The sequence below is a fragment of the Erpetoichthys calabaricus genome, chromosome 4 (genome assembly GCF_900747795.2).
Source record: "Erpetoichthys calabaricus chromosome 4, fErpCal1.3, whole genome shotgun sequence".
Classification (NCBI taxonomy): domain Eukaryota; kingdom Metazoa; phylum Chordata; class Cladistia; order Polypteriformes; family Polypteridae; genus Erpetoichthys; species Erpetoichthys calabaricus.
The window spans coordinates 154372285-154386296 of record NC_041397.2 but is presented as its reverse complement, the minus strand read 5'-3'; the positions used below and the strand labels follow the sequence as shown (position 1 = coordinate 154386296).

Here is a 14012-nt window from a genome sequence, read left to right as displayed (position 1 = left end):
AGAACAAATTTTGATCACATGAGGCAAAGTCTGAAAGGGGTAAACTGGGATAAGCTTTTAAGTGTGGAGACAACTGAGGAGCAGTTGAACAGATTTTAAAATGTTTAACATTTAATGCAGTACAAATACAACCCAAAATTCAGAATTAGCAGTATATTAAAAAAAAACTCTGTTGCAGGAAAGTAAAAAAATAAAAATGAACGTGCAAGTTAATAAAAACTCCAGCTATACAAGGCATATAAGACTAATGACAGCAATGTGAATCATAAGGCATATGAGAGGATGATGGCAACCATTTAACAGGATATTAGGCAGTTAGAAAGTAACATAGCAGATACAGCAAAAGGTGTTCAGAAGAGATTCTTTCAGTATTATAATAGTAAACGAATAGTCAAGGAGCAGGTGAAGCGTATCAGGAATAGTAAGTGTGAATTAAAATATTCAGACAGTGAAATAGCAGATGAAGTGGATAACCTCAGCAGTAACAGGGACAGCTAAGCAGGTACTGAGAGATTTGGAAATTTTAGAGGGAGAAGTACAATGCTGAATTCAAGCAAATCCCCAGTACCAAAAAATATTTATCCTTGAGTTCTTAATGAAGTGAATGAGTACATATATGTATTTAAACCCTTGCATGCTTATTTTTAGGAAGTTACTGCGCACTGGGGAATTTCCAAAAACTGGAAAAATGGCAAATATTATACTGTCATTAAAAAGGGTGACTGGGCAGATCCAAGTAACTGTAGGCTGGTAAGCTTAACATGTATCCAGAGCTGGGCTGTACTATAATACAAGTACTGGTGCTACATATTCAGAGTACAAACGTAAGTACCTGTATTCAGGACTCAATTCACAGTAAAGATGTACTCAAGAGTACATCTAAAACTGAATACTTTTAATTAATCTATATCTCCAAAAAAATCATGTACATTCAGCCCTCACAATTTGTAAATTCAATCAAACGTGGATCAAAAATATTAAAACAAAAATAAATCCTGAAAGTTTTAAAAAGTAAAACTTGAATTTGATGTGCAGCAAGCACTACGCCGAAGCCATGTTAATGAAGGGATGTGTAGGAAAAACCTGTAGCATGGGGCATTTCACAGATCCCCACTCTCTCTCCAGAACTTGTTGTTTGAGCATTGTTCACCTCGCGTCTCAGTTTGTCTGCTAGTTGAAACAAAAGAATGTGATCAGGGTTGTGCATGTATTATTTATCATGACTTTCAGAAAGCATTTGATAAGGTCCCACATGAGTAGTTGGGCATCAAACTAAAACAGGTGGGTGTTCATGGTGTAGTGTGCAGATTGGTGCAAAATTTGTTAAAACACAGGAGGCAGAAGGTGTTGGTGCAAGGAACCCTATCAGAATTGGCTGAAATTATGAGTAGTGTCCCACAGGGGTCAGTGCTAAGGTCACTGCTATTTTTAATATGCATTAATGATTTGAACAGGAATGTAAATAACATGCTGGTTAAGTTTGCAGTTGATACCAAGCTAGGAGTATTTGCAGATAACCTAGAATCAGTTGATCATTACAGAGGGATTTGGACAGCATACAGGCTTGGACAGATTTGTGGCAGATAAAAGTTAATGTAAGTAAGTGTTAAGTATTACACATAGGAAGCACACATGTTAGATCTGAATAAACAAATGGAAGTCTGACAATTGTACACCTTATGAGAAGGATTTAGAAGTCATAGTGGACTCATCACTATCAACTTCCAGACAGTGTTCAGAAGACATTAAGAAGGCTAACAGAAAGTTAGGGTATACTGCCGTATATTTAAGGTATAATTCAAAGTAGGTTAAGCCAAAGCTTTGTAACACACTGGTTAGGCCTCACCTGAAGAAGTGTGTGCAGTTTTGGTGTCCAGGCTACAAAAGAGACATAGAAATACTAGAAAAAGTCCAGAGAATAACAACTAGGCTGATTCCTGGACTACAGGGGATGAGTTATGAGGAAAGATTAAAATAGCTGAGCCTTTTCAGTTTAAGTAAAAGGTACAATTGATTGAGACTGTTACTTTAAAAAGAGTTCAATAAGGAAACGGGGACACAGTTAGAAACTTGTTAAGGTAAATTACACACAAACATTAGGAAGTTTCTCTTCACAAAGAGAACCATAGACACTTGGAATAAGTTACCAAGTAGTGTGATAGACAGTAGGACTTCAGAGACTTTAAAAACTTGACTTTATGTTACTTTGGAAGAATTAAGTGGATAGGACAAGCAAACTCTGTAGGGATAAATGGCCTATTCTCATCTAAATCTTTCCAATGTTCTAATGTGACCCTTTTATTGAATCTATGTTCCTCTGTTTTCTAATTTGGTGTTGGATTTATGGACTTTAGTTTTCTCAGTTTACATTTTGCTTATTTTCCTTTTGTAATTTTTTTCCATTTAGTAATCTTTTTAGAATAAAGTTATTTAGTAAGATTTTTGAATTCAGGATTTCTTGAATTTTGTTTTTGAAGTTTAAAAGTTTGATTCATTTGATGTTTTCATTTATTATCGAATTCAATCATTAATAGTCTTGTTATTTAGGTTACGCATTTGGGAGCTTCCCTTATCTTTTTTGCATTGCTAATAAATACCTTTAGCCTAAATCATAATAAGCAATTTGGCTGAAGAAAAAAATAGTCAAAAAATGTCCAACTGGTGGTCAAATTAATTTGAAAATTGTCAGACACTAAAGGTCAAAAGGAAGAGAGAAAAAAAAAATAACCAAAAATGAAGTCAAAGAAACACTCACAATGCCTTCATCTGAACGCTTGAGCAAGAGACCCAGCCTGTGGATCATTATGAGTTGTTTGTTGGAGATGTGAATTAATTGTTTTCTTTTGATATTTGCTGGATCTGGATTTTTCTTGTGGTTTTTATATTCAGATTTATTTACCATGGATTGCTTGTAGATTGGATGGATTGGGTTGCACTGGAATGCCAGCAGGATTTAACAACTATCCTCTTAATAAAATGTTGAAATCTATTTGTTATTAAAGCCCCAGTCCTTGAACATTGATAATGCTGCTCAGCTTGCTATTCAGCAAAATATGAAAGTTAATGAAAGATTCACTGGTCAGTCAATTTATAATTGCCAATTTTACCTTGATCTTTTAATGTTACTTTCTTTAAAAAAACTGGAATGAACAAAGCCGGGTGTTATAGACAATGAGCTAATCCTTCAATTTCTCAGGAGAGTGCAGAAATAAGTAAATGAGGATTCTATAAAACCAAGTGTTCAAATTACTTTATAGCTCTTTAAAAAACAGGAAATACAATTTTGGTTCTTTCCAGTTATGCTCAAGGCCATTAATAATCGTTCTATTTGCCAATGTAAATATATTCAGGAAATCCTGTATGATTAGTTTTACTAGTATTGTGCAATGCAAGCAAATTCCTTTTGTTTTGATGATGTTGTAGAATAAATTCAGCAGAAACATTTAGCTCAATGGTCCTATAGCATAAATAATTAGCCTGTTGCTTCATTTGTGTCATTATCTTTCTCGTCATCTTGTCCTTTGTCAGCACTTAATGTTGATGTTGTTTTGATCAAATTATTTCTCTTAGCTTTGGAAAAGAAAAGTGAGATTCATATTTTACTAAAACTATGAATACAAGCCTTTGCAATAGTATATTGAAAAATGCCAGGAGGGCATTGATTTAAGGTAAATTTTAATTAGTCTGCTTGTAATGACCATGGACAACTAGAAGTACATTTTGTCAAAATTATACATAGTGTCTTGGTTTCCTTTCCTAACTCTTAAAAATCTTTATGTATAACATAAACACTTTCTTAAACATAATTTATCCAACCCAGGAATCTCAGCCTGTCTCAGCAGCACTGCACCATTCCATCACATAGCCTTTGTGCATTACTGTATATTTTTATTAATACTGCACACTTCAGGAAGCTAAATGAACTATGTACACCGATCAGTGACAACATTAAATCAACCTGCCTAATATTGTATGGGTACCCCTTGAATCACCTCTGACCCATCAAGATATGAACTTCACATGACATCTGAAGGTTTCCTGTGGTATCTGGCACCAAGATATTAGTAGCAGGTCCTTTAAGTCCTGAACGTTGCGAGGTGGGGCCTTCATGGATTGGATGCATTTTTATACAACATCCTACAGATGCTTGATCGCTTTTTGATCTGTGAAATTTGGATACCAAGCCAACACCTTGATTTCAAACCACTCCCAAATAATTTTTACCGTGTTGCAGGGTGCATTAACCTGCTGAAAGAAGCGGGGAATACCATTCATGGTCTGCAATAATCTCTCCCATTCTCTCTCATTACGTTTTTCAACCATTTTTTGCTACAGTAACTCTTCTGTGGAACAGACAAGAAGGGTTAGTCTTTGCTCCCCAAGCACATCAGTGAATCTTGGGCGCCCATGACCTTGTTGCTGGTTCATCAGTTTTCCTTCACTTTTGGTAGGTACTTACCACTGCATACTGGAAACACCCCACAAGACCTGCTGTTTTGGAGATGCTTTGACCCATTAGTCTACCCATCTCAATTTGGTCCTTGTCAAGGTTGCTCATATCCTTATGCTTGCGCGTTTTTCCTGCTTCCAACACATCACCTTCAAGAACTGACTGTTCACCTTCTACCTAATATATCCCTATTCTTCAGGTGGCATTGTAATGAGATAATATTATTCACTTCACAAGTTAGTGGTTTTAATGTTGTGGCTGATCAGTTTGCTTTTATATGTATAAGTATAAATGATTTAAATATACAATATACAGGTATATGAAAATGAACAGCTCTGCAGGCTTGTCAGTGGGAAAATTGTGATTCAAAATGATCCAAATTAGTGTGCATGGAATTTGAAACATGAGACTTCAAACAAGATACTCTCAGTCTTTTTTTATGTCTGCATAACACTTTTTAAAATAACTGTTAATCCAATTCTGTCCTAGTATACTGTAGTACTCTGACTCTGTTTTATCAATGATGTTTAGGAGGCTATTATGGTTAGGCTGTTTCTGGGTGGTATTATTCACAGAATTTGCAACATTTGACTCTTGATCATGTGTTGCTTCTTAACAGCTTCTGGGGAAAAGTCATAACAATTCTTCATTAACAAGGACATTGTGTAAAAAGTATATACAGTATCTTTTATATGTTCATTCTTCTATCCATTATTTCCATCCATTCACGGGGTCTGCTGGAGCCAATTCCAGCTAGCACAGGGCGCAAGGCAGGAAACAAACCCCAGGCAGGACACCAGCCCACCTCAGGGCGCGCACACACACTAGGGACAATTTAGAATCGCCAATACACCTAACCTGCATGTCTTTGGACTGTGGGAGGAAACCCATGCAGACACGGGGAGAACATGCAAACTCCATGCAGGGAGGAGCCAGGAAGCGAACCCGGGTCTTCCAAATGCGAGGCAGCAGCTCTATCCACTGCGCCACCATGCCGCCCTCTATTCATCATTTAACTTTCTTAATTCAACTCAAGGTTTCAGGAGCTGGAGGCATTTACATAATTTCAGAATTCTTCTTCTTCTTCTTCTTTCGGCTGCTCCTGTTAGGGGTTGCCACAGAGGATCATCTTTTTCCATATCTTCCTGTCCTCTGCATCTTGCTCTGTTATACACATCACCTGCATGTCCTCTCTCACCACATCCATAAACCTTCCTCTTTTCTTCTTGCCTGGCAGCTCTATCCTTAACATCCTTTTCCCAATAAATACAGCATCTGTTCTCTGCACATGTCCAAACCAATGCAATCTCGCCTCTCTGACTTTGTCTCCTAACCATCCAAATTGAGCTGACCCTCTAATGTACTAATTTCTAATCTTGTCTATCCTCATCACACCCAATGCAAATCTTAGCATGTTAAACTCTGCCACCTCCAGCTGTGTCTTCTGCCTTCTGGTCAGTGCCACCATCTCCAATCCATATAAAATAGCTGGTTTCACTACCGTCCTGTATATCTTCCCTTTTACTCTTGCTGTCTGTGACAAATTACTCCTGACACTCCTCTCCACCCATTCCACCCTGCCTGCACTCTCTTTTTCACCTCTCTTCCACAATCCCTATTACTCTGTACTGTTGATCCCAAGTATTTAAACATATCCACTTTCGCCAACTCTACTTCCTGCATTCTCACCATTCCACTGACATCCTTCTCATTTACACACGTGTATTCTGTCTTGTTCCTACTGACCTTCATTCCTCTCCTCTCTAGAGCATATTTCCTCTTCTCCAGGGACTCCTCAACCTGTTTCCTACTCTCACTACAGATCACAATGTCATCAGCAAACATCATAGTCCATGGGGACTCCTGTCTAATCTCATCTATCAACTTGTGCATCACCATTTTAAATAGGACAGGGCTCAGAGACGATTCCTGATGTAATCCCACCCTACGTTTAATGCATCCGTCATTCCTACCGCAGACCTCACCATATCCTGTACAACTCTTACATACTTCTCTGCCACTCCCGATTTCCTCATACAATACCACAACTCCTCTCAAGGCACCCTGTCATATGCCTTCTCCAGGTCCACAAAGACGCAATGCAACTCCTTCTGGCCTTCTCTATACTTCTCCATCAAAACCCTCAGAGCAAATATTGCATCTGTTGTGCTCTTTCTTGGCATGAAACCACACTGCTGCTCACTAATCATCACCTCAATTCTTAACCTAGCTTCCACTACTCTTTCCCATAACTTCATGCTGTGGCTCATCAGTTTTATCCCCCTGTAGTTACTACACCTCTGCACATCCCCCTTATTCATAAAAATAGGTAGCAGTACACTTCTTCTCCAGTCCTCAGACATCCTCTCACTTTCCAAGATTCCATTAAATAATCTGGTTAAATACTCCACTGCCATCTCTCCTCAACACCTCCATGCTTCCACAGGTATGTCATCTGGACCAATAGCCTTTCCATTCTTCATCCTCTTCATAGCTGTCCTTACTTACTTTTTGCTAATCCGTTGCACTTCCTGATTCATTATCTCCACATTATCCAACCCTCTCTCTTTCTCTCTCTCACCAGCCACTCAAAGTACTCTTTCCATTTGCTCAACACACCCTTCTTGCTTGTGAGCATGTTTCTATCTTTATCCTTTATCACCCTGTAGCGGGTGCCACATGTGCTATTGTCCCGTTGGCAGTTTACAGCTCCTTAGGGTGCATTTCAAGAACAGTGGATACTGTAAATACACCTTTAAGGGGGAGGTTGTAACACGGACAGGACAGCTGGTGCTGAAGACTTTTAAACCGGAAAAGAAGGGGGAGAGAGATGGACATCGTGTAGTGGAGCAAAGGGAAGTGACGAGATAGCGCCAAGAAATACACCTGCTGGAAAAAAGTTTTTTTTTGCTCACTCAGCGACACAAGGGAGACGCATCTCTGAAGACTGACTTTTTTTTTGGTTTCGCTGACAATTCTTTGGACCAGTAGGACTGAACTTTTTTGTTATCAGCTCAGTGGCCGGCATATTCCGGGAGGCTTTCACTTTGCTGAAGAACAGTAAAGACAGTAAACCTATTTGGAAAACCAGTTTCTCTTAAACAAGAACATCTTGCACCTAAGCTGGGAAAGGTGGTTTTGATGCTATGAGGGGTCAAAGAAAAGGAAGAGCGTCACTTTGCCCCGAAAGATTTTTGATATCAAACTGCTTTGCTCCAGCAGTTTTCTGATTGTGCGGCAACCCTGGGTTTAGTTGTTCTCCTGGGGCAGCAGTACAACCCTAACCTGCTGCACATCTTTCCCAGCTCGGTCCCTCTGTCTAACCAATTGGTACAGGTCCTTTTCTCCCCCCTTAGTGTCCAACCTCTCATACAACTCATCATATGCCTTTTCTTTAGCCTTCACCACCTCTCTCTTCATCTTGCTCCTTATCTCCTTGTACACTTGTCTACTTTCTGCATCTCTCTGCCTATACCACGTCTTCTACGCCATCTTGTATACTTCCTCTGTATACTCTTCTGTGCTTCCCCATTCTACCAACAGGTTTCCTTTTTCTCCTTCATTTGTCCAGATGTCACACCAAGCACCCTTCTTGCTGTCACCCTTACTACTTTTGCTGTAGTTACCCAGCTGTCTGGTAACTCTTTACTGGCACCCAGTGCCTGTCTTACCTCCTCCCAAAATTCAACCTTGCAGTCTTTCTTTTTCAACTTCCACCATTTGATCCTTGGCTTGCCCTCATTCTCCTCATCTTCTTGATCTCCAGCGTCATCAGACCACCATCCTATGCTGCCTAACTACACTTTCCCCTGCCACCAGTTTGCAGTCTACAATCTCCTTCAGATTTTCTCTTCTGCATAGCATATAATCTATCCGTGTGCATCTTCCTCCACTCTTGTACATCACCCTATGTTCCTCCCTCTTCTTAAAATACATATTCACCATAGCCATGCCCATCCTTTTTGCAAAATCCACCATCATCTGACCTTCTTCATTCCCCTTCTTGACACCATACATACCCATCACCTCCTTGTCTCCTCTGTTCCCTTCACCAACATAATTTCAGAATATCATACTAAAATAAACCCATGATGGTAATCAGGAGATACTTCCAATACTCTAGAGTAATTACTAATCTTTTAGATTTACTGTTATCTGTAAACATTATTACAATAGTTTATAAAAGTTAGAAAAACACAGCCTCCAGTACTGACCATTATAGATGTCACTTCTGAAATCTTGAAACTCAGTTAAAGAGAATGCCACGGCTTAGTAGAATGCTGTCTGCATTTAAATCAATTCTGTACCCATATGTACACAATCTGATTACTATTTTCTAATGGGGTAAATTGTCAGGAGCTTTTTGAAGACAAGTGTGGTGGTATACAAAACCACAATAGTCCAATATAGAGTTTAACCTACAACAAAATTCCAAAAAAGTAAGAGACTGATAATAAAGTGGCAGAAGGCTGTGGAACCTACAAAATTGAGCAGCAGGAGTAAAACTTGTGAAACAGTAAAAGGCAAAGAAAAAACCTCTATAATGCTAGATAGGAAGTACACTATTAAGGGATGGGTATACATGAACTCTCTACTTGGAGGGAGGGAGGCCATGAATGGATAGAAGGGGGTCACAAGATCATCAAACCAATAGATGGAAGCACAAATCCATAATTGAGAAGGCTAGGATGAGAATCCTTTTAAGGGATTGGATGTTTGTCGAGAAGTGGTATTTTTGGGCTACTAGGAGCTGAGAATGAAAGGTATAACAAGAGCTACTCAAATGAGCTCTAGTATAGTGTACATGAAGTAAAAGAAGGGCTGACTCAGCTTTAGTACTGATTCAAGTGCTTTATCAGAAGTAAAACCCAACATAGTTTAATGCTGTCTCAGCTGGGATGAGTGCTATATGTATTGGTATGATGAAGAAAAAACAAAGATAAGGAAGACATGGCAAGTGCCCAGGAGAGTGCTTTTGATCTGAAAGATCGGCAAACAGACAAATCAGGTGCCAAGTGGCCACTCTTCATTTACATAAGTTACATAACTCCCACATTCTATGCCTATTAATTAATTTTATTGTTTCCTTTTAAATTCATAGAACATTATAAAGTATTACTTTCTTTGTATAAATCTGAGGTGACTATTTCTTATTGCAGTGGTTCTCACGTTCAGTGGGCCTCATGTGGCTGCAAGTTTCATAAACAATGACTCATTTTCATTTTAAAAGATTGCATTGTTTAATTAGCTGACCTTTTTTATTCCTTCTTTTATTTTACATTAACAAAAGTTAATTAGTGGTACATTTCTTTCATATCTTTAGATACTCATTAGGTCACTTACTTTAAAATCCTGTCTTACAATTAATACCAAGCAGAGCAGACACCAGTGCAAACAACACTGAATGCTAAAGGGGAGGCATTTTAGTGTTACTACTTGTGGTTATTAGTAAATAATGATATAGATAATCAGAAAGCTGCAAATAAAAACATATTTAAATGCAAGAAATTAATCTTCTTGTATCTAACACACAACACACAATGCAAATACAATCTATTTTAAATTTGCAAATAAAAAGAAAAACAAAATAAAATGTGCAAACACAGACTGGGAAGTAGTAGTTTGCTAAATTGAAATGAGTCCAGTTAAAAGAAGAAATTGGTTGGGATGAAAACTTGCATCTTCAGTGAGCTTCCAGAATTGAACTTGAGAACCACTGTCCTAACATACATTAGTATTGGACAGCATATTTCATACCCTGTTTTTTTTTTTTTTAAATTACTTTCATCTTTTACACACAATCATTTGCTTTTTCTGGATTGGTTTAGTCAAAGTTTAGAAGTAAGACCCAGAGAAACATGGGTGTGTATGTTCTGCAGGGAAGACACCCTTCTTGAAATATGGTGCTTTATTTATTTCCACATTTCTTATCTCTCAATTACATATGCAGCAAAACAAGTGTTAAAGGACAAAACCCCAAAAAACTGGTGTCAAAAGTCACTGCATATGACATGTATAAGTAACACACTTTTAATTATTTGCTCACAAGATAAACCTACTTGAAAGCATACAAGTATAATAAAATGAGCACATATGTCTGCAGTGCCTTTCAAAATGCATACTACAGATATGCAATGATTACTAATTATTGAATATTTTTACTGCTTACTACTGCAAAAACTTTATATGAATAATTTATTGTTGGCAAGTCTGCAATGTTGAATATAATCATAAAGGAATGATGCACAGTCTGTCTACAACAAAGTGAAAGTTTATTCAACAGTTACAAGCAGCTAACACATTAGCTGAAGACAATGACAATAGAAGAGAAATATTTAGAATACCCAAAAACAGGGCAACATGTCCTCCCAGAAACTATACAACTTAACAATTCTCATTTCAGTTGTGAAATCAAGAAGTGACTGCTGAACGCATAACATTGTGTCTTAGGCTTGGAGTACCAAAACTTTGCATGATTCAGCAGACTGAGGTCCTCTACAATAAACTGTGCCATTGATATCCTAGAAATTTGATTCTGTTCATCTGGACAAAGTTTTTAAGTGGGAGAAATATTTCGAGACTTATCCAAGTCTCTTCCTCAGTCTCAATTGACTGCAGGTTTCCCCAACCTTATAAACAGTACCTTTGCTTAATCACAGTGACTAGCACCATTGACAAAGGGCCAGTTGATCAGTGATATGCAAATTGTCCACTGATTAGTAGACGTGTGAACCATTCATAGAGGGTTGAGGAATGGCTGCAATCACAGCATTGTAAGATGGCGACAGATGTACCCTTAGGCCCCCTCCTCTGTTCAGAGATGGCCGTTCCTTTTTCACGTAAATGGCCTCCTTGATTCCTCTCTCAAACCAGTGCTCCTCCCTGTCCAGGATGTGCACCTCTTCATCTTTAAAGGAGTGACCACTATCCTGTAGATGTAAATAGACTGCGGAGTCCTGGCCTGACGAGGAAGCTCTTCTGTGTTGTGACATGCGCTTAGCCAGTAGCTGCTTGGTTTCCCCGATGTACAATTCACGGCACTCCTCCTGGCACTTAACTGCGTAAACTATGTTACTCTGTTTGTGCCGTGGGACCCGATCCTTGGGATGGACCAATCTTTGGTGTAGCGTGTTTTGGGGTTTGAAAGCCACTGAGACCCGGTGTTTCGAGAAAATGCGCCTCAGCTGTTCCGATACTCCTGACACATACGGGATCACTGAGGGTTTTCACTTAGGCAGTGGATGTCCTTCCTCTCTCATGAATCGCTTGGAGCGTTCTTTAGGTGTCCTCCCTGCTTTGACAAAGGACCAGCTGGGATATCCACATTTACTCAGGGCCTTTTTAACGTGGTGTTCTTCTGCTTCCCTGGCCTCTGAGTCTGTGGGAATGGTGTTAGCTCTGTGTTGTAGAGTCCTAATGACACCTAGTTTGTGCTCTAGTGGATGGTGAGAGTCAAACCTTAGATACTGGTCCGTATGTGTGGGTTTACGGTACACATCCACTTTCAAATGTCCCCCGTTGACGATGGAAATTTCACAAAGAAGGCTAGCTTGTTATTTTCCATATCCTCTCTGGTGAACATTGATGTGTTTGTCCACCCCGTTGATGTGGTCTGTGAACTGTGGTACCTCCTGAGATCTGATTTTCACCCAGGTGTCATCCACATATCTGAACCAATGGCTCGGTGGTGTTCCAGGATAGGATGATAGAGCCCTCTTTTCCACTTCTTCCATATATAGATTGGCTACTATAGGTGAAACAGGGGAACCCATGGCACACCCGTGCTTCTGCCTGTAGTACTGGCTTTTGTATATGAAATATGTGGATTGAAGACACAGTTCCAAAAGCAGGCACACTTGGTCTGCGTTGAGAGAGGTTCTTTTACTGAGAGTGGGGTCATTCTGTAATCTCTTACGTACTACCTCCACTGCTTCAGTCACTGGGACACAAGTGAATAGAGATGTAACATCAAATGAGACCAAGGTTTCTTCTGCCTCCATAATGACCTCTCTCACTTTCTCCACGAAATCCAATGTGTTCTGAATGTGGTGTTTTGAGCTGCCTACCACCGGGTTAAGAACAGCGGCCAGGAACTTGGAGATGTTATACGTGACTGAATTGATCATGCAGACAATGGGTCTTAAAGGAGCACCCTGTTTGTGTATTTTTGGTAAACCATACAGACTTGGTATAGATTCCCCTGGGTATAATCTGTGGTATGTGGTCCGGTCAATAGCATTGTCCTGAACTAACTGCTTAAGACAATCTATCACCTTTTTCTTGTAACCACTACCTGGATCTCGCTTTAAGGGCTCATAAGTATTTTTTGTCACTGAGCAGAGACAAAATTTTCTCATGGTAGTCTGTCTGGTTTAGCACAACTGTGCATCTCCCCTTGTCCGCTGGAAGGATGAAGATGTTGTTGTCCTTGCTGAGTGCCGTGCGGGCCTTCCTCTCCTCAATGCTGATATTGGATGCAGGGGGTTTTGCATTGCTGAGACATGCCAAAACTTTTATCCGCAGTTGTTCTGCTTCCAAATCAGCAATGTTGTTGTTTCTGATAGCAGATTCTGTGGCTGTAATCAGTTCCACTAGCGGGATTTGTTTCGGTGTGACCGCAAAATTTAACCCTTTAGAAAGGACGTTTTTCTCTGCTTGGGTGAGTTGTTTGTCAGACAAGTTCTTCACCCATTTGTCCACATCTTTAGTTTCTGTCTGGCATCCTTCTTTCTGCTGGTTGTGGAGGACACTCCCCATAGTGTGCTGGTGTTAGTGGCGCACAGCAAGTAGATCAAACTTCCTCTTTTGCCTGGTTTTAGACTTTTCATGCTGTGCTAGACGAGCCTTCCTGGTGAACTCAAGCACCCGTTGAAGTGTTTTCTCATCTAGAAGTGAAGAAAGTCTTTGGTGGATCTGCTCCTCTTTAGATTTTAAAACATCAATAGTGAAGTTAGTTTGTCTCACCCGTTCATTTAGCAGCTGACTCTGTGCCTTCCGGAGGATTTTGTTAGCTCGCAGGCCTTTTACTGACGATTTCATCTGTAGACTTTTAGGAGTGATCCCGCTCTGTCTACATCTGAGGCTGAATCTCAGATGGTTCCTGTAGTCTGCCATCTTGCGTGCTGTTTGCTCATACTCACGTACAAGCTTTAGGCCGTCCTTGCCAAAGTGGCTCTCGATGTCTCGATGCATGCTCTAGGATTTCCAGGTAAGGAAATCCTAGAAATTTGATTCTGTTCATCTGGACAAAGTTTTTAAGTGGGAGAAATATTTTCGAGACTTATCCAAGTCTCTTCCTAGTCTCTGTGATTAAGCAAAGGTACTGTTTATAAAGTTGGGGAAACCTGCAGTCAATTGAGACTGAGGAAGAGACTTGGATAAGTCTCGAAATATTTCTCCCACTTAAAAACTTTGTCCAGATGAACAGAATCAAATTTCTAGGATTTCCTTACCTGGATTATTGAGCATGCATCGAGACATGTGCCATTGATATTTTACATTCTCAGTACACTGTGATTGCAGAGCCATTTCCTGTAATTTCCATGATGTTATTTACTGACTC

At 39.6% G+C, this 14012-nt stretch overlaps 1 pseudogene; it reads right to left on the bottom strand.

Annotated features, from left to right (window-relative positions):
• Positions 1 to 8802: 8802 nt before the first annotated feature.
• On the bottom strand, positions 8803 to 13657 carry LOC114651155 (uncharacterized; annotated as a pseudogene).
• Positions 13658 to 14012: the final 355 nt, after the last annotated feature.